The sequence below is a fragment of the Bufo bufo genome, chromosome 1 (assembly GCF_905171765.1).
Source record: "Bufo bufo chromosome 1, aBufBuf1.1, whole genome shotgun sequence".
NCBI classification, from domain to species: Eukaryota; Metazoa; Chordata; class Amphibia; order Anura; family Bufonidae; genus Bufo; species Bufo bufo.
The window spans coordinates 394774778-394796056 of record NC_053389.1 but is presented as its reverse complement, the minus strand read 5'-3'; the positions used below and the strand labels follow the sequence as shown (position 1 = coordinate 394796056).

General features: G+C 44.6%; 1 protein-coding gene across 1 annotated transcript in view; it reads right to left on the bottom strand.

Annotated features, from left to right (window-relative positions):
• Nucleotides 1–20808, bottom strand: part of LOC120977783 (E3 ubiquitin-protein ligase RNF14-like) — a 174533-nt gene extending 153725 nt beyond the window's left edge. Inside the window, exon 1 of the mRNA XM_040405902.1 lies at nt 20681–20808. The gene's annotated coding sequence lies outside the window, so the exon portion shown is untranslated. The remainder of the gene's footprint in view (nt 1–20680) is intronic.
• Nucleotides 20809–21279: the final 471 nt, after the last annotated feature.

The following is a 21279-nucleotide window of genomic DNA, read 5'->3' as shown; positions in this document are numbered from 1 at the left end:
GTACAGTGACATAACCCTTGTCAAAGTAAACAAACTTTCATATATGACATCCATGTTGAAGCCTATTCAGCCCATAAACCGAAAACTTAATGTTTTCCGAACCATAGGCCCCCACTGTAGGAGCATGCGAAAAGAGTATCTAAAAGAAAGTATCCACCACCTCCCCCTTACATTCGACATACTTTATAAATCTGAAAATTTATTCTTTATTGGTTGTCCAACACTCGTGTGAGTCTAAATCTACTAGTTAAATTTCAAGGTATGTTTCAGGGAATGTTTTTCCTCTTTCCTTCCCATCACTTTTTGCAATATGGAGACGACATCCAAACTTGCCACAATTTCAAGAATTTTTGATAAGTGCCATTCCCTAAGGCTATAATTCTTTCGTAGGCAAAAGTGGTATTAATTGCTGACACTAGGTCCCTCAGATGTGGAATATCCCGAGATTTCCATCTCTGTAATAACATCAATTTAGCTTGGACATTGAAAACACAAACCAATTTCCTGTTTTCCACCTGGAGATCTGCCACTCCAATCAATAGTAGGACAAGTTGCGGTGACCATACCAACTTTTGTGGGAGTACTAGGCCCAACATCTTTTCACATGCCTCCCAATATTCTGAAATCAATGGGCATTGCCAGAGGATGTGAAGAAGCGTCCCTCTTCCTCCACATCCCCTCCAACACTCGCCAGACACCCCCTCATACATATGTTGCAATTTTTCTGGGGTGTAATACCAATGTAAGATTGTTTTCAGAGCTGATTCTACGTGAGAGGAGCACTGTAAATTAGAATGGATCACTCTGATTGATCTCTGCCAATCTTTCTCAGCTATGTCGATATTCAAAGACCTTTCCCATTTATGCATGGGGTGAGATTTTTTAAATTGGGTTGGCTGAAGTAATGCCTCATATAGTGTCTTAATCCCTTTAAAATTACCCGAAATAAATGTCATGCCTATTCGATTATATTTCAGGTTAGCAGGGCGAAGTGATTGTAGCAAATGCCTAATTTGTAAGTATTTAAAAAAATCAGACTTGGGAACCAATAATTGTTCCTGCAAGGCTTGGAAGGTTTTCAGCGTTCCATTCTCATACAATAGTTCAATTGTACCCTCAGTCCTCAAAACCCACCCTGAGAGATCTACGTGTGGAAGTAAGGCTTTTATAAAAGAAAAAGGCAGTGATATCACATTAGGCGGGTGTCCCTCATTATCTATACTATGAAATTGCTGCCAAGCTGAAACAGATGCAACAATTATCGGGTTCATATTCTTAGGGATCTGAATGCTCCAGAAAGGTAAATGGAATAAGTCTGGCAAACTAAACGGAGCTGCCTGTGCTTGTTCTATTTGCACCCAAGGGATTTCCATTAATTCTCGTTTCCAGCTTCTAAGCATGGATACCAAAGTGGCCAGGTAATACGCTTTCATGTCTGGGACCGCTAGGCCACCCCTATCTCTGGGTCTCTGAATAATATTTTTAGCCACCCTTGGTTTCTTGTTTTCCCATATATATTTGGATATTGTGTGTTGCACTTTGCTAAAAAACCTATTTGGTAGCGGAATGGGGACCGTACGGAATAAGTATAAAAAACGGGGGAGGATAAACATTTTAAAAGCAGCAATCCTACCTAACCACGATGTTTCATGCTTATGGAAATTATCTATGTCTTTACCCACTTCTGTTAGTAGGGAATCATAGTTGAGACTATACAGTTTGGACAACGAGGGAGTCATACTAGTTCCCAAATATTTAATACTGTCTGTACACCAGTCAAAGTCCCATTTCTCTTTAAAGGACCTAGTTAAGGTATCCGGGATATTGATCGGCAATGCCTGTGTCTTGGAGGAATTTAAATGGTAGTATGATATGTTTCCATAGATTTCTATCTGACTCATAACCGCTGCTAAGGATGTTTCTGGATATGAAAGAGTTAGTAAGACGTCATCTGCGTAAAGTGAAATTACATGCTCCTGGCTTCCAATCATAACCCCCGGGATGAGGGGGTCCATTCTTATAGCTTGAGCTAGTGGTTCCATGGCTATAATAAAGATCAGAGGGGACAGTGGGCAACCCTGTCTAGTGCCGTTTGTTAAACTAAACGACTCTGACAAGGCCCCATTGACATATACCCTAGCCGTGGGGTTGCTATATAAGGCCTCTATTGCGGACATGATTGGACCACTAAATCCCATGTTCGAGAGCACCGAGAATGCGAATGACCATCTTATTCTGTCAAACGCCTTCTCGGCGTCTAAAGCCAGAACCAGCATAGGACTCTTCTGCTGTTTGACTTGGTGGAAAATGCCCAGCATTCTCCTAGTATTGTAGTAGGACTGGCGGGTTGAAACAAAACCAGTTTGGTCAGTGTGTATTATGGAAGGGAGTATTGCAGCTAACCTAAGAGCCAGAAGTTTAGCATAGATTTTAATATCTTGGTTTAATAAAGATATGGGCCTAAAGTTTTGGGGTTTATCCGCTGGTTTACCCGGTTTAGGTAAAGTAATGATAGTGGCTTGTAAGTTTTCTTCAGGGAAATTACCAGATTTCAGGGCGGATTGGCAAAAATCCCGTAGAAAGGGGCTTAAGATATGTGAGAGCTTTTTATAGTAATGACTCGCAAACCCGTCTGGGCCAGGGGCTTTGTCTTGAGGCAAGGATTTTATCACTCGTTCAACCTCCTCAGTTGTTATGTGAGTATTGAGGGTGCAGAGTTGCTCCCTGGTTAGAGTGGGTAGATTAAGAGTATTAAGATATCTTCTTATCTTGGTGATCAGGTCTGGGGGAGATGGAGTTGAGTCCTTCAGATTATAAAGATCATGGTAATAGGTCTGAAACCCCTCTGCTATATCTGATGGGGAATACATTTTTGTTTGTGTAATAGGGTGTAAGAGATACGGTATTCTACTTTTTGTCCGTTTTGCCTTAAGGCTGGCCGCTAGAAGTTTACCTGCTTTATTTCCCTGGGAGTAATAGCGTGCTTTAGATTTCCGGAGTCCTTTTTCAAAGGTTTCTAACATGTGATTCCTCAGATCCTGCCTGGTCTGCTTTAAGGCTTCCATATTGGAGGGTGAGGGATTATTCTTGTTCCTATCTTCCAGTTGTTTCAATTCGTTGAGCAACTGTGTTATGGTCTCCTCTAATTTCCTCTTTCGCACCGCCCCCTGTTGGATGAACGTCCCTCTTATAAATGCCTTATGGGCATTCCATAGTACCACCGGATTAGTATCCTCTTGTTTATTAAGATGAAAAAATTCTCTCAGGTCAGATTCAATACGCTGACCATGCTGTGGACAAGATAATAAAATGGGGTTGCTCCTCCAAAGATATCTTGGGGAGTAGTTGTTTTCTTCTGACAACTTCATTGTAATTACAGCATGATCAGACCACTTAATCTGCCCTATTCCTGCATCTATAACCTTTGTCAGTGCCTCCCTTTCTATCAAGAACATATCAATGCGGGAATAAACATTGTGTACCCCTGAATGAAACGTATAGTCCCTCTCTGATGGGTGTTTGATACGCCAAATGTCAAACAATTCTGCTTTCCACAAGGTATCACTTAGGGACTGGTTAGTTCTACTTGATGAAGAGGATGTATCTATTTCTGGGTCTGTAGTTAGATTGAAATCCCCAAATAATAAAAGTTGCCCCTTCTTTTTCTTACTAATTATTTTCAATACTTTTTTCAAGAACCGAGTTTGACCCTTGTTGGGAGCATAAATTGATACCAGGGTGAAAGGAGCATTGTTTAAAGTGCACACTAGAATTACATATCTCCCTGCTGAGTCGCTGGTTTGCTCTATTAGTGTGAATGCTAGAGAATTTTTTATAGCTATCATCACCCCTCTAGTTTTGGAGTTGGAATGGGCTTGAAAGATGTGGGGAAATTGTGCATTTTGTAGTCTATGAGCATCCTTAGCTAGTATGTGGGTTTCTTGTGCCCCTAGAACATCACAATTAAGAGACCTAGCCTCCCTCCATAGGTGAGATCTGCGCATTGGACTGTTCAAACCATTTGTATTAATGCTTGCAAAAGATATTACCATAATAAAGCAGTTTAAAGCGTAAGGTAAAGAAATCGCATAATATACTGTAAAAAAGGTGCAGGACGCCTCCCAGCCAGCGCGCCCGCCACCAGAACACGGAGGAGGTGGACCCTTGTACAGGCCTACGTATGGTACTATTCATGGATGTAACCTCATATAACAGTATTAAAACATAATAATAACACATAACTAAAATCATAACTTATAGGTATACCCGTAAGAGCCAACAGGCTCTCCGTAAACCTAAAATAACTCGGGGTATAAATGTCCTGTCTGAAGCCTGAGTAGTAACCTAATTGGACAGGCACTCAACCCCGGCATTTGCACTGAGATCAATTCCACCTTCTGGTGAACCCTTGTTTAACGGACAGTATCCCAGTCCTTCTGGATTTTGTCAGGTGGAGCCCGGCGTTGTTCCGTTATTAAGTCCATTGGGATGTCCCAACTCTGCAACAAATCCTTGCCTTCTTCTATAGACTTTATAACGTAGAATTTCCCGTCTTGATGGATCATGAGGCGCACCGGGAATCCCCATCTGTATTGAATCTTGGCTTTTTGTAGTGCCGCTGTAATAGGTATCAAGGCCCTTCTTTGCCTAAGTGTTGCAGCCGATAGATCTGCATATAACGAAACATGATGGTATGGAGCTGGCAGTCCCCCATTTTGCCTAGCAGAGGACATTAGTTGCTCCTTAATAGAGTAAAAGTGGACTCTGGCCAGGACGTCTCTAGGAACATTTTCATCCAGATGCCTGGGACGCGGGACTCTGTGGGCCCGATCTATCTCTAGGTCTTTGTCACTGCTTTGAGGCAAGACGCATTTTATCAGCGCCCTTACATATGAGGGAATGTCCTTGGAGGCAACACTTTCAGGTATCCCTCTTAGCTTTATGTTGTTACGCCTGCTGCGATCCTCCATATCCGCCATTTTGTTTTTCAGCTTCTAACGCATAGTGAGCGTCGATGAGGTCGTTATGGGAGCCTGCAAAGTCCCCAAATTTGCGTTCTAAGTGATCCGTTCTCGCCCCCAGGTCTTCCACCTCTAATCTTAAAGGGGCCACTATGGAGCGCATATCATGCAGGAGAGAGCGCCTCTGTATCAGCAGCATGTCTCTCATAACAGTGTCCGTCAGGGCCATGTTAGTAACTGGCAAAGCTAAAATTTCAGCCTCCCCTGTATCTTGTAGGTCCCCATCTGTTCCCAAAGTACCTGTTTGGGTAACCTCCCGTTCCGGAGATCTGATGCGTTGTGGGGAATGTGGGGAATCTGCTGCTCCTGTTGCCGCTTTTCTCCCCTGCGCCTGGATAGAAATGATCGCATCGCACTCACCCTCCTGCCCTGTAGAGGATTCTCCTTCGTCGGGTGCAGGTCTCGGTATCTTCCCTACAGCCAGCTCTCTGTCTGGGTCCGAGCCATTAGCTGAGTGGGTGGCGACCTTGCGTTCGCTTGTAGCTGCGCTCCGGTCTCCGGCGCCATCTTGGGACCTTCCCGCTTCCCTTGTGAAGTAAAATTTTGTCAGCTTCGGGTGCGTCACCGCTTTTTTCTTTCGACCCGTCATCTTCAGGAAGGGTTCAGTAGCTCTCCCTTTCAGTATTTAGGTGTCCACCGTGGATTTAGTCGCTGTGTAGGTCGCTGAAATACAGTGCTAGCTCCGGAGCTGTACCACACTACATCCGCGCGCCTCGGCAGCCAGACCACGCCCCCATGATAGAAACTTTTAAATACATAAAGGGAATCAACTCGGTAAAGGAAGAGAGCATATTTAAAAGAAGAAAAACTACCACAAGAGGACACAGTTTTAAATTAGAGGGGCAAAGGTTTAAAAGTAATATAAGGAAGTATTACTTTACTGAGAGAGTAGTGGATGCATGGAATAGCCTTCCTGCAGAAGTGGTAGCTGCAAATACAGTGAAGGGGTTTAAGCATGCATGGGATAGGCATAAGGCCATCCTTCATATAAGATAGGGCCGGGGCTATCCATAGTATTCAGTATATTGGGCAGACTAGATGGGCCAAATGGTTCTTATCTGCCGACACATTCTATGTTTTTATGTTTCTTTTGTCAGGAGAAAAAAAACACTCCCTTCCTATTACCAGTATGCTTAAAAGCATATCCAGGAGTAGCTCCCCCTAATTGCATGGGTTCGTCCCAAGACATAAACCCAGGAGTAGCTTCACAAAAAGTATCAGAGGAGGACGATACATCATGTGATAGTACGTCCTGAGGGTGGGGGCCCCTAGTTCTCTCTATCAGGAGTCTATCAATGCATATAGCAGCCTCCGGAGACACTGGGGTTTCATGAAAGACCAAAGCGTCCTTCAGCCTCTCTGGTAACCCTTGACAAAACTGGCTGCGGAGAGCCGGATCGTTCCACTCAGTATCCGTAGCCCACCTCCTAAACTCAGATCACCCTGACGAAGGTTAGCGCAGCTTGGTTTTAGCTAGAGAGGTCCGATCCGGATAATCATATATAAGACCCAAAGCTTCAAAAAATTCATCTGCCGACCGGATCACAGTCTCTCCGGTCATTAGATGACTGCGCATCCCCCTGAAGCAAGGAAATAACCACACCGACTTGCTAACTCTCATCCCCAGATGAGTGTGGAAGTAGCCTAAAATACAGTTTGCACGCCTCCCTAAACAAAATGAAATTATCGCGTCCCCCAGAGAATATATCCGGGAGGGCAACTTTAGGCTCCAGATAGACCTGGTCTCCACCACCGCCACTAGGACCAGCGGCCTGTGGTCGATGGCATCTGCGAGACGGTCGTGCGAACGTCAGCTACCTCCAAAGACAGCCCTTGCAGCTGACCTGCCAGTGCAGCAATAGGATCCAACCACAAACTATCCACAGGTCCAGGTACAGAGGCTATAAACCGTACAGCATTGTGGGAGAAGCAACTATAAATAAGGAAGGTTAAATGACATTAGCATCACCTTAAGCAAGGGGTGTGGCAATTACCAGAAACAACATAGACGCCTATTAATCCACAAGGAAAACCTATCAGATCAAACCACGTGTTGCCAGTCGAACCGATCTCCTGCCACCTGTCGCGGGAACGTCCGTGACAATTGGTTGGCAAGTATACATTAAGACTGCATTAAAGGGAATCTGTCAGCAGTTTCAGTGTTTCAGTGCGTCAAGGAGTGTGGCCAGCACTGAAAAGCTAAGCAGCTGCGATGTACAGAGGAGTGTGAAGGGCTCTCTGCTCTGCAAATTTTGCTGCGTAACAGCTATAATCTCCAACAAGGAGACCACTACAGCTGTCACTCAGCAGAGGGGAGGGGTTGTGAAGCAGCTCAATGCAGAGTGCTCATCACATTGAAGCTCCATCTCCAGTGTACTTGCAGGGGCAGAATAAAAGTTAATACGCTCACTACTCCTGAATATAAATGCTTCACAAAAGTTGTTTGTCCTGCTCTCCCCAGTAGATTACTTTACTAAAACATTGCCCTTGCCATGATACCCTGTTCCTGCCTATTGAATATTGCTAATCTGCAGGCACCAATGCAGATATTAGCTACCGTATTTTTTACCCCATAAGACACACTTTTTCTCCCCCCAAAATGGGGGAAAAATGCCCCTGCGTCTTATGGGGCGAATGCTGGCAGTTTTACATCGCAAGCTGCGATGTACGAGTGAGCGGGGAGGGACTGGGAGGAGGAGCTGGGGGCCGGCAATAGCGGCGGTGCGGTGCAGTCAGTGTACTATAGCCCCGCCGCTCCGGTATACTAATATAAAATGTCTTATTCAATTAATAGTTATTAAACATGCCCCCTCACTCCTAATAGTACCGTACATCCTAACCGCTTCAGTAGAATGCAGGCAGGCAGGCCGGGCGGCAGCGTAAATCCCTGATGTCACGTGCCTGCGCCGCCTATTTTATGAATGAAGCAGGCGGCGCAGGCAAGTGACGTCAGTGAGTGACGCGCCGGCCGCCCGGCCTGCCTGCATTCTACTGAAGCGCTTAGGATGTACGATACTATTAAGAGTTGGGGGGCATGTAATCACTTTTAATTGAATAAGACATTTTATATTTGTATACTGGAGCGGCGGGGGGGGGGATCTGTGGATGACATTTTTATGGGGGACATCTGTGGATGGCACATATATGGGCTGGGGGGGTCTGTGGATGGCACTATTATGGGCTGGGGGGTCAGTGGATAGCACTGTTATGGGGTGGGGGGTCTGTGGATGGCACATATATAACAGTGCCACCCACAGATCCCCCCTCTAACAGTGCCATCCACAGATCCCCCCTGTAACAGTGCAAGCCACAGATCCCCCCATAACAGTGTCCGTCACAGATCCCCCCCATAACAGTGTCCGTCATCCACAGATCCCCCCATAACAGTGTCCGTCATCCACAGATCCCCCATAACAGTGTCCGTCATCCACAGATCCCCCCATAACAGTGTCCTTCACAGATCCCCAGTAATAGTGCCATCCACAGACCACCATTAGTTCCAAACCCACCAAAAACACACATTTTGGTTAAAAATATATTTTTTCTTATTTTCCTCCCCAAAAACCTAGGTGCATCTTATGGGCCATGCGTCTTATAGGGCGAAAAATACGGTAGATGCAGGGACATGCACACATAGGGCGAAAAGGGGGCTTGAGCCCCTGCCCCTTTAATGCCCCCTTTTTTTTTTCAATTTCAATTACATCAAGTGGCGTGCCGCGGGGGAGGGGGCCGTCCACCCCAGGTGTCAGGCTGTCAGCTACAGGGGGGTGCTGTCATGGCCGCCTGCGTGCTGGTAAAGTATAGTATTCTGACAGAACACCGTCACTCCAGAGCAAACTGAGAGAGTGAGAGCTGTGGGAGAAAGGACCTTACCATGACATCATCACCATGTGACCAGTAACATAGCGATATTACTGGTCACATGGCTATGAGGTAATCAAAGGTCTTTTCTTTTTTCCAGGACTAAGTGTTGCTGCAGCCTGCAGGAGAAGGGTAGGTCACATGGGTCGGCAGTGCTCTGCTATCACAAGCACTGGCCGACAGTCTGCAGAGTAGATAGATCAGGGATGGCTGCTCAGCAGAAATGTAGAGGGGAGAGAGTCTGTCAGTGCTGGAGAGGTGTATGTGACTACTGGGCAGGGTCTGAGGATTGTATGCTGGGGGAGGCTGTGTGGGATTATATACTTGGGGGGCTACTGTGTGGGATTATATACTGGGGGCTGCTGTGTGGGATTATATACTGGGGGGCTGCTGTGTGGGATTATATACTGGGGGGCTGCTGTGTGGGATTATATACTGGGGGGCTGCTGTGTGGGATTATATACTGGGGGGGGGTGCTGTATGAGATTATATACTGGGGCCGGGGGGGCTGCTGTATGGGATTATAGACTGGGGGGGCTGCTTTGTGGTATTATATACTGGGGGGGGCTGTATGAGATTATCTACTGGGGGAGCTGCTGTGTGAGATTATATACTGGGGGCTGCTGTGTGGGATTATATACTGGGGGGCTGCTGTGTGAGATTATATACTGAGGGGCTGCTGTGTGGGATTATATACAGGGGGCTGCTGTGTGGGATTATATACTTGGGGGGCTGCTGTGTGAGATTATATACTGGGGGGCTGCTGTGTGGGATTATATACTGGGGGGGCTGCTGTATGAGATTATATACTGTGGGATGCTGCATACTGTGGGGTGCTGTATACTGTGTATACTGGGTGCTCTACTGTATACTGTGGGGTGCTGTATACTGGGTGCTATACTGCTCTACTGTATACTGTGGGGTGCTGTATACTGGGTGCTATACTGCTCTACTGTATACTGTGGGGTGCTGTATACTGGGTGCTATACTGCTCTACTGTATACTGTGGGGTGCTGTATACTGGGTGCTATACTGCTCTACTGTATACTGTGGGGTGCTGTATACTGGGTGCTATACTGCTGTACTGTATACTGTGGGGTGCTGTATATTGTGGGGTGCTGTATACTGAGTGCTATACTGCTCTACTGTATATTGTGGGGTGCTGTATATGTACCACCCCAGAGTTGTGTTACGAAACGCCTCTACTCCGCTACTGTCTTCTAGGAGCCTTTACCTTGTCATCTGATATGATTTTGCTCATGTCTTCAATGTAAAATTAAATGTAATGTTAAATGTAAATTTCCTTGTAATTTTCCATGTTCACCAGCAGGTTGCAGCAATGGATTGGTAAGGAACTAGTCCCAGTTTAGTACATCTAGGCTGGAATGGTTCATTCCAGCTTAGCTCCCCCTCTGTGGAGGTGTGGACTGTTCCCACATCCTACACCTTGGGTGGAGAAGGAAGTTAGAGAGCAGTGTAGCCCACCCCCTGCTAGGGGTAGGGTATGTGTGTCAGAGTCCCCCTGTATAGGGAAGAAAGCCAGGATCTTGTCTCGGCTGAGACATTGATCACCACCCCAGCCTAAGAACCCTCAGCCTCGGCTGGATGACAAGCAAGCAGACAATCTCCCCAGCTAGTCAGTCCCCATACAGCAGAAGATAGAGAGAAGCACAGAAGATAAATTCCTGCCACCCTTTACAGAGCTACTAAGCAGATGTCTTTTCCTGCAAGCTCCAGATTTATAGTGCAGAAGATTTATTCCTGCCAACCATTGCCAAAACCTGCTGGGACCAAAGACCAAAGCTGTTTTCTGTTTGGATTTAAGTAATCTTCAGTAAAGAAAAGTTTGAACTTCACCTAAAAGCCTGGACATAATTTCTGCTGCAACATTCCTCTATTACTCCTACTATCACTACACTCAATTTATTGCAAGGGAGCCAGGAGTCCAACCGTACCCAGGTAGGAGACACCGTTGACACAATTATCACCACCTATAGAGACATTATAGGCCATTACACCATTCTGGCATTCCTAATCTGGGACGTGCATTATAACACCTTGGGAGGGCCCTGTGATAGTACCCTGCGCACACTGCAATTGGCGTTACGAACAAACTACAAACTATTATCTACCCGTACCTTCCCACTGCATAAGTCGCGTCAGTGCATATACCCGTATTCTGCTCATTGCATATATTGCGAGGTGGTGTATACTAGGTGCTATACTGCTCTACTGTATACTGTGGGGTGCTGTATATTGTGGGGTGCTGTATACTGGGTGCTATACTGCTCTACTGTGGAGTGCTGTATACTGGGTGCTATACTGCGCTACTGTATATTGTGGAGTGCTATACTGCTCTACTGTATATTGTTGAGTGCTATACTGCTCTACTGTATACTGTGGGGTGCTATACTGTATGCTATAGGATGCTATACTGCATACTGTGGGGTGTTATACTATGTATTGCATACTGTGGGGTGCTGTATACTATAAGGTGCTATACTGCATACTGTTGGGTGCTGGGGTGCACTGCAACGCTAGGGTGAGCCGGGCTCCAGTCTCCTTCCTGAACTGCAGAGTGGTGCCCACTTCCAGCCCTGAGCCCAGAGCACTGATCCTGAGCCTGCTGGAGTCGTCAGAAATGTAAGTATTTACAGTAAATCTCTGTACCCTACGAGGTGTGTGGATTTTTTTTTGTGTGTGTGTTGTGGTAGAAGGCGTGATTGCTAGGGTGTGGGAATGATCCAGGGGGCCCAAGTAAATTCTCTCCCAGGGTCCAATCAATATGAAAGATGGCCCTGCCCAAGTGGACCCACTACAAGTGAGCAGCGAGTCCGCACGCCCCCCCTCTCTATCCCGCCGGCGGCAGCGCAATTTATTCACTGATGCAATTTATTCACCAGTCCGCCCACTCACCAGTGCAGGGTCAGGGTGACAGGCTCCTTTAAGGCTAGTGCAGGGGCTGCCTGGGTAGCGGACGTGCGTGACGCACATCTGCTACGTCAGGTGACCCTCCCAGCGGGATTAATACAGGGGAGCAAGCGCCGGCCTGTGTGACTCAGTCTGCTGCCTAAGTTCCTTTAGTGCCTGTCTGCCCTCAGTGCCCGCCCTGGTAATATATTGTATATAATTTAAAGTCCAGGAGCAAAACAAGTATGCAAAGGAACAATAGTTGTAGTGCTTTGTCCCTTTGCATACTTGTGGTTGTAGTGCGTTGTCCCTTTGCATACTGTGGGTTGTAGTGCTTTGTCTCTTTGCATATTAGAGTCTGTAGAATCTTGTAATGACATCACTCATTTTACCATAATATGTACAGTGAAACCAAAAAAGTAATATTTGTGGATTCTGTCGTGTTTACAATTACAGTATAAAAAAATTCATGGAGAACAAGGTAGGACTTCTAGAAAAGTAAGCTTCGTGGTACAAACATTTTTTTAAATTATGACAAGTGCCCTTTTTTTTTTTACTTAAGCCCCTGCCCTTCAAAATGTCTGTGCACGTCCCTGGCTAGATGTAATACTTAGGTCAGCGTCAGAGTCATTCATCTGACCTGCACAACAGTATAGAAGGGAGGAACTCCCCACTCAGCTGCGCATGATTGTACTTGACCAGGAGGCGTTGCTGTGGAGCAAGTGGTGGAGCTGGTGCCCTACTTTTAATCCACCCTTACATGTAATTGATGATAACTTTTAAAACAGTAGGATTTCATAAACCTGGTTTATAAAGGTAAATTTACCTACTGGGTAACCTTTTAATAGGAAGAATATCCCAAATGATTATTCCCAGTCTTCTACGATGTGGCTGGAAACTACAGTGGCATGTGACAGCTGTCATTTTCTAATTAAATTTTAAGTGGATGTGTTTCACCTGCAGAACATCTCTGCCAATTGTAATTTCCCCCTTCAGCTTACCCTTAACATTTATCTTATATCTGTCCTGAAAATAAGGGTCAGATGAATAGACTTTCTGGATTATCACATGTTGAATTTTAGGAATTATATTTAAATATGAAACTGTTGAACCTTAGAAGGTGGCAATAAATAGCAACATCGGAACTTTGTTTTTCATTAGAAAAATTCCTACATCAATTATGTAGGTGTAATATAATAGTTCTCCAGCTTTAACAGTTTTTGCCTCCCCCACCCCAACTGGACCTGTGGAGGGAAGTACGCTTACCAACCACTTGCCACTCAGTTTCTGCTCCTTTGGTCCAACACTGCATTTGCCATACTCCTGTCCCTTCATGTAAACTTCCACCAGAGACAGGGAACACGTGCCACTGCAGCCAATGCATGGCCGCAGTGGGGACATGTTCCCAAGCAGCATATTACTAGGTCACATGCCAATTGGGGTCACATCACCATTGCGGCCAGACATCGGCTGCAATGGCACACATGACTACATGTTCCTGCTGGCAGTTTGCAAGCAGGGCCTACAGAAAGGTGAAAGCAGTGGTGGACTGAAGGTGAGAAGCAAGTAAGCGTCTGTTAGCCCAGTTGTCCATTCCGGCGCTGCTGCCTCTACCCGCGGGCATGGGTGCCTGGCTCCCTCTTTCCCTCCTGCTGACATGTGCCATACTGACAAGCGCGGGCAGCGGGTAGCCTAACTGTTGCATCTGTGCTCCATGCCAGAGTTTACTTCCTGCTGGAGACCTGTACTGTTGTTAGGGCTTGCATGGGTGTGTCCCTCCTCACTTGTGAGGCAGCACGTACATGCCCTCTGTCTCCCCAGCCTATGGCTGGATTGCAGGAAGTATTTAAAGGTGCTTCCTACCCCAGGAAGATGCCTGAGCAACTCATGGTCACTAGCTTGTCTAGTTATGTGTGTGAAGGTGTTTTGTAGTTCTGCTTTGCTGTGTACCAGACCCTGCTTTGGAATTATCGGATTTTTCTTGTTTGCCGCCTGCCCCTGACCTTGAACTTTGTTTACAGACCTTGCTTGATCGCTGCCTGCCCTTACCTCGGACTTCCTGACCACATCCTTCCCCACGGTGCTTGCACTGATATCTGTGACCCCCTGGTCAGCTGCCACTGACTCGGGGACTGCTCTGGAATGGCACCTGGCAACTACCCTAACGGCCATCCATCAGAGGCTCTAGTGAAGACCAGGTAGTTGCTTAGTCACGCCCCTTAGTATAGCCAGTCAGTGGCGCAGTGGGTCCACACCGCTTGCATAACAGCGTCCAGCAGGGAGGGGGGGGACAAAAAGAGTTAAAGGGGTTATCCTGGCAAGTATGATGATGATCTATCCACATGATAGGTCATTATTATCACATCTGTAGATGTCCGAGTCCTGGCATCCCCGCTGTTCAGCTGTGACAGGGATCTGCTGCGCTCACAGGAGCTCTGGTGGGTGCAGCCGGCTCTTGACAGCTTTCCAAGCACAGCGCCGTACATAGGACAGTGGCTGTCCTTAGTATTGCAGCTCAGCCCCATTCACTTCAATGAGGTGAAGCTGCAATTAGGCTAAGTGACCGATGTACGGTGACGTCAAATGGCCTAGGAAAAGGCCGCGGTACTCACAGAGCGCCAGCCTCTTCTAAGCTGATCGTGGGGGTCCTGACTATCCAGTCTGTGCTTACAATGTCATATCCTGCTGACAAGGGGGATAGTAATGGCCATTTGTCAATGTATTCATATATTTTCAGGTATTTACTAAAACAGACATGTCAGGGTAAGGAGAGCTCACTGGTAGTCTTAAACAGGGTTGTCCCATTAAGACAACTTATGCCTCAACCACAGGATAGGGGATACATGTCTGAATATCGGGTGTCCAACTGCTGGGGACCCTGCCAATCATGAGAATGCCTCTCCATTTAACTCTATGGGGTTGCTTGGCTATCACTGAAAGCCCCATATAGTTGATTGGAGTGGTAGCAGATATGAATGACCACCATAAAGACTAGGGAGCACAAGCCCCAATTCTCTTGACTGGCCCCAGCAATCAGACCCCCACCAATGAGACACTTATCCTATGGATAGTGTATAAGTTGGCTTAATGGTACAGCCCCTTTAAGTCTTAAAAGTACCTCTTGTTTATAAAATGGAATAAAGAAAAAAAAATGAAAAAATGTGCCCTACATATACAGTACATTGGCATGCCTGGTCAAAATTACTGTTTCTGTGAACAGTTAAGCAAGTTGAAGATGAAATGATATCCAAAAGGCATAAAGTTAAAGATGACACATTCCCTCCCTCTGTATTTTAAGCAAAAACATATTTTTAATTTTCATCTTTTACATTTTCAAAATAAGAACAAAGTAAAAGGGCCTGAAGCAAAAGGTTGGGTACCCTGCATGGTTAGTACCTAGTAGCACTCCCTTCGGCAAGTATCACAGTTTGTAATCACTTTTTGTGACCAGCCAAGAGTCTTTCAATTTTTGTTTGAGGGATTTTCATCCATTCTTACTGGGCCCTGTTGCATGCACTTCTCTTTTGAGGTCCATCCACAGATTTTCAATGTTGTTCAGATCAGAGTACTGTGAGGGCCATGGTAAAACCTTCAGCTTGCGCCTATTGAGGTAGTCTATTGTGGATTTTTAAGAGGTGTTTAGGATCATTATTCATTTGTAGAATCCATCCTCTTTTCAACGTCAGATTTTTTACAGTTCGTGTTGCTTCCAGAAATTCCTGTTATCTCATTGAATACAATCTTCCCTCTACCTGTGAAATCTTCCCCGTGCCATTGTCTGCAACACAATCCCAAAGCATAATTAATCCATCCCCATGCCTAATTGTGGGATAGGTGTTCTTTTCATGATATTCCTTTTTTCTTCATTGTGGCCGAACAGTTCTATTTTATTTTTTTTTTTTTATAGTGGCAATTCTGGAGCTCATCGTTCCACAGGATGTTTTTTTGCAAACTTGTAATACTGAATTTTGTGGTGAGGATGCAGCAGAGGTTTTCTTCTGATGACTTTACCATGAAGGCCATGTTTCTGCAGGTGTCACTGAACAGTAGTTCACAACTGCAGAGTCAAGCAGGGATTCTGATTTGCCTTTCTAGCAATCCTACAAGCAGCTGTCTCTGACTGTTTTTTGGTCTTCCAGACTGTCTCTTGATCTCCACTATTCCTGTTCCCTGCCATTTCTTAATTACATTTTTAACTTAGGAAAAGACAAACTGAAAATGCTTTGCTATCTTTTTATAGCATTCTCCTTCTTTGTAGGCCTCAACCATCTTCATTTTCAGTGTTAGGCAGCCGCTTAGAAGAACCCATGGCTACTATTTATTCGGACAAGGTTAGAGGAGTCTGGGTAGTTTGAAATTTGCATCACCTGGCCTTTCCTAATGATGATTGTGAAGAAGCCTTAACCCTAACAGGTCAAAGTTATCTGAGTGCGCAAATCTCCTTGGGTTCCTATACTTTTGCAAGGTACTCCTTTCCTTTTTTTCACTCTAAAATTGTACAAAACCAAAATAATACACTGATATTGCTTTAACCCTTTCGCTACCAGCGCCATACATGGACAGCACTAGAATGATAGGCAAACATGGCCCCTGCTCGCACGCGCGAGGTCTATTTCAAACAACAGAGACCTGCTGCTAATTACTTCGGCCGGCAATAATGCCAATCGCAGTAATTAAAGCCTTTATATGCCGTGATCAAGTGAGATCACGGCATCTAAATGGTCAAAAACCCGGAATCTCGTGCTTCCAGTCTGGTTACCGGCATCCTCTGTGGCCAGTAAGGATGCTGGTAATTGATTTGAATGTGCTAAGCCTCGCTGAAGAGGCAGAGTGCATTCAAATTTCTATTCTTATTTGGCCACTAGGTGGAAGGCCAACATAAGAAATTAGCAATAGTTAGTACTAAATGCATTTTAAAAATCCATGATTGTTCAAAATTAAAAAATGAATTTTGTACGCTCAAATACGAGCTTCAAAATTATTAAAAAAGTGAAAAAAACTTTTAAAAATATATTAAAAATATTAAACTTTAAATCACCCCCCTTTCCGCATAATAAAAAAATACATAAATAACAAAAAATATAAACATCATGGGTATCATCACGACCAAAAACACCCGTAATATTAAAATATAAAAATATTTTTCCAATACTGCAAATAGCATAATGGAAAAAAAGGTCAAAATGGCCAATTTGCCATTTTTTCATTGCTTCTCTTACCCAAAAAATGTATCTTTAAAAACTACAGATTGTCCCGCAAAAAATTAGCCCCCACTCAGCTCAGTAGATATAACTAGAAAAAAAGTTAAGAGGGTCAGAATATGGTGATGTAAAAAAAAAACTTTTATTTTCAAAGTTTACATTTATTTATTTTTTAAATCACAGAAAAAACAAAAAGGTAAAAACATCCTGCACAGTATCATATATAAATTTGCGGATGTCACTGGTCATATTATTGAAGAAAATCACAGAAATAAGATAATAATGCACTTAGTAAAGTAGATGCAAGCATTATACACTGCTCAAAAAAATAAAGGGAACACAAAAATAACACATCCTAGATCTGAATTAATTAAATATTCTTCTGAAATACTTTGTTCTTTACATAGTTGAATGTGCTGACAACAAAATCACACAAAAATAAAAAAATGGAAATCAAATTTTTTAACCCATGGAGGTCTGGATTTGGAGTCACACTCAAAATTAAAGTGGAAAAACACACTACAGGCTGATCCAACTTTGATGTAATGTCCTTAAAACAAGTCAAAATGAGTCTCAGTAGTGTGTGTGGCCTCCACGTGCCTGTATGACCTCCCTACAATGCCTGGTGCATGCTCCTGATGAGGTGGCGGACGATCTCCTGAGGGATCTCCTCCCAGACCTGGACTAAAGCATCTGCCAACTCCTGGACAGTCTGTGGTGGATAGAGCGAGACATGATGTCCCAGATGTGCTCAATTGGATTCAGGTCTGGGGAACGGGCGGGTCAGTCCATAGCATCAATGCCTTCGTCTTGCAGGAACTGCTGACACACTCCAGCCACATGAGGTCTAGCATTGTCTTGCATTAGGAGGAACCCAGGGCAAACCGCACCAGCATATGGTCTCACAAGTGGTCTGAGGATCTCATCTCAGTACCTAATGGCAGTCAGGCTACCTCTGGCAAGCACATGGAGGGCTGTGCGGCCCTCCAAAGAAATGCCACCCCACACCATTACTGACCCAATGCCAAACCGGTCATGTTGGAGGATGTTGCAGGCAGCAGAACGTTCTCCACAGCGTCTCAAGACTCTGTCACGTCTGTCACATGTGCTCAGTGTGAACCTGCTTTCATCTGTGAAGAGCACAGGTCGCCAGTGGCGAATTTGCCAATCTTGGTTTTCTCTGGCGAATTTGCCAATCTTGGTTTTCTCTGGCAAATGCCAAACGTCCTGCACGGTGTTGGGCTGTAAGCACAACCCCCACCTGTGGACGTCGGGCCCTCATATCACCCTCATGGAGTCTGTTTCTGACCGTTTGAGCAGACACATGCACATTTGTGGCCTGCTGGAGGTCATTTTGCAGGGCTTTGGCAGTGCTCCTCCTGTTCCTCCTTGCACAAAGGCGGAGGTAGCGGTCCTGCTGCTGGGTTGTTGCCCTCCTACGGCCTCCTCCACGTCTCCTGATGTACTGGCCTGTCTCCTGGTAGCGCCTCCATGCTCTGGACACTACGCTGACAGACACAGCAAACCTTCTTGCCACAGCTCGCATTGATGTGCCATCCTGGATAAGCTGCACTACCTGAGCCACTTGTGTGGGTTGTAGACTCCGTCTCATGCTACCACTAGAGTGAAAGCACCGCCAGCATTCAAAAGTGACCAAAACATCAGCCAGGAAGCATAGGAACTGAGAAGTGGTCTGTGTTCACCACCTGCAGAACCACTCCTTTATTGGGGGTGTCTTGCTAATTGCCTATAATTTCCACCTGTTGTCTATCCCATTTGCACAACAGCATGTGAAATTGATTGTCACTCAGTGTTGCTTCCTAAGTGGACAGTTTGATTTCACAGAAGTGTGATTGACTTGGAGTTACATTGTGTTGTTTAAGTGTTCCCTTTATTTTTTTGAGCAGTGTATATGGACAAAGTCCTCACTCTGAATAAAATCTGAGACACTTAGCCAATATATTTTGATCAAAACACATCTGTGCCCGCCTACTAAGTGCCAAGGTGGTCTCAGGTCAGACGGGTCCTACGCTAAACCTACCTAAGCCATTGGGCTTCTATGTTCAGGAGCGCAGACGCCGCACATATGGTGTGCTGCTCCTAGTCACCTCCATGTGCGTCAAGCAACCAATGGGAGGAGGAGCAAGCACACCTATATGTACCACCTAATCAAGGCGCTCTATTGGATAGGAGGGCAAAAGTGCAAAGAAATGCTACTCCCAAGATAAAATAGGTGCACATTCACACTTGAAGGTGCCACTCCCTCAAGCAAATACTACATAGACAAAAAATAATCACAGAAAAAAACAAAGGTAAAAACATCCTGCACAGTATGATATATAAATTTGTGGATGTCCCTGGCCATATTATTGAAGAAAATCACAGAAATAAGATAATAATGCACTTAGTAAAGTAGATGCAAGCATTATATATGGACAAAGCCCTCACTCTGATATGATAAAATCTGAGACACTTAGCCAATATATTTTGATTAAAACACATATGAGCCTGCCTACCAAGCGCCAAGGTGGTCTCAGGTCAGGCGGGTCCTACGCTAAACCTACCTAAGCCATTTCTGTGATTTTTACACTAATAACTCCATAGGAACAAAACCCGTAAAACGATGGAGGAATTGCGTTTTTTTTCCCAACTCCACCCCATTTGGAATTTTTTTTAAGGTTCCCACTACATTGTATGCCATAATTAATGGTAGCATTAGAAAGTACAACTTGTCCCGCAAAAAAATAAGCCCTCATACAGCTATGTGAACGGAAATATAAAAAAGTTATCGCTCAAGGAAGATAGGGAAGAAAAATGAAAACACAAAAACGAAAAAACCTCCAGTATCCCAAGGTTTCATCTTTAACTTTATGCCTTTTGGGGATCATTTCATCTTAAACTAGCTTAACTGTTTGCAAAACCAGTAATTTTGAACATAGATGCCCAAACTTTTGCATGCCACTTTACGTTTTGTCTGAACATGTGAGATTTGGTATATCCTGCCCATCGATCCACTGCACTACACATATAAAGAGCGTAATCACTCCTTTGACGGGACAGGACAGTATTTCAATGTATTGCATAAGCCTGAATTCAGTTGCCTAGTAACAAGTGACAGGTGGAAGAGCCACATACCTAGACATCATACAGCTCTGTTCTCTGACTTATTTATTGTTAAAGCAAATAAAGTTATTTGCAAATAAAGTTATTTAGTTGTAGGAGTGTCACTAATGCAAAAATGTGAATAGATTTGTTTTTATGTGAAAAACAAGATAAAAAATTTCATAAATATGGGAAACGTTCATTTAAACATTTTGGGCAGATTTACTTACCAAAATGTGTCAGATTCTAGCAAAATTACATAAACAAAAAAAATTACAAGATGTGTTCTTATGTGTTTTAGATACTTTTAGCATTTTTTACAACTGTCTTAACTGTTTTGAAGCAAAATATTGTTGTAAAGTAAACCAGCCATGAGGTGGTAAGAAAAAGTGTCCCATATGCCTAGTAAGCAGGGCTGTGGCTGCAGTAACTCCTCTATTTCTTCACACTTGAACTCTGACACCAATATAAATGGCTCTTAGTAATAAAAAATACTGAAATACAAAGTACATAATAAGTTCCTTAGATTCAGTATCATTTACATGAAATCAGCCCTCATTTAAACAGCAGTCGGCAGCTACTTACAGTTCTTTACTGTTGCCTTGTAGATATCTGATTTTGCTTTAGCCTCTCACACTTGAATTGTAGGTGTGTGTGGATAGGGAGTAGACGTGAACCGTACTTGTAAGAAGACACTTACATTAGGAAGCCGGTAGGAGCAATCCACAGAATGAAGAATACAGAGCAATACACGCCCAGCCCTAGAAAAGCACGTGACCAAGTCCTGTCTCAGGTTTAAAGTGACAGTAATACATATTACTATATATTGCAGATTAAGTTGTCGTGACACACATCACTATGGCTTTACATTTACATAATGCTGTCAGTTTAATTCTGTAGATATAGGTAATGCAGAGAAATGCAGCATTATAAATCAGTACAATGCCGTGCACTCCTGCAAAAAGAGCAGTGTCCATAAGGGATAATCACACTCACACATGGAGCGTGGTTTCTGCACTGGACATGCTCATCTGAAACAGTCCTAAAGCTCAGGCACCCTCTATCTGGAGAGGGTGCCTTAAATACCCATAGACCCATTCCCATTGGCTGGGGAAGGTTTAATGAGCATGAATACTGGCCCTTTAAAAAGCTGGAAGGGAGTGCATGTGGGCCCTGAGGGCACA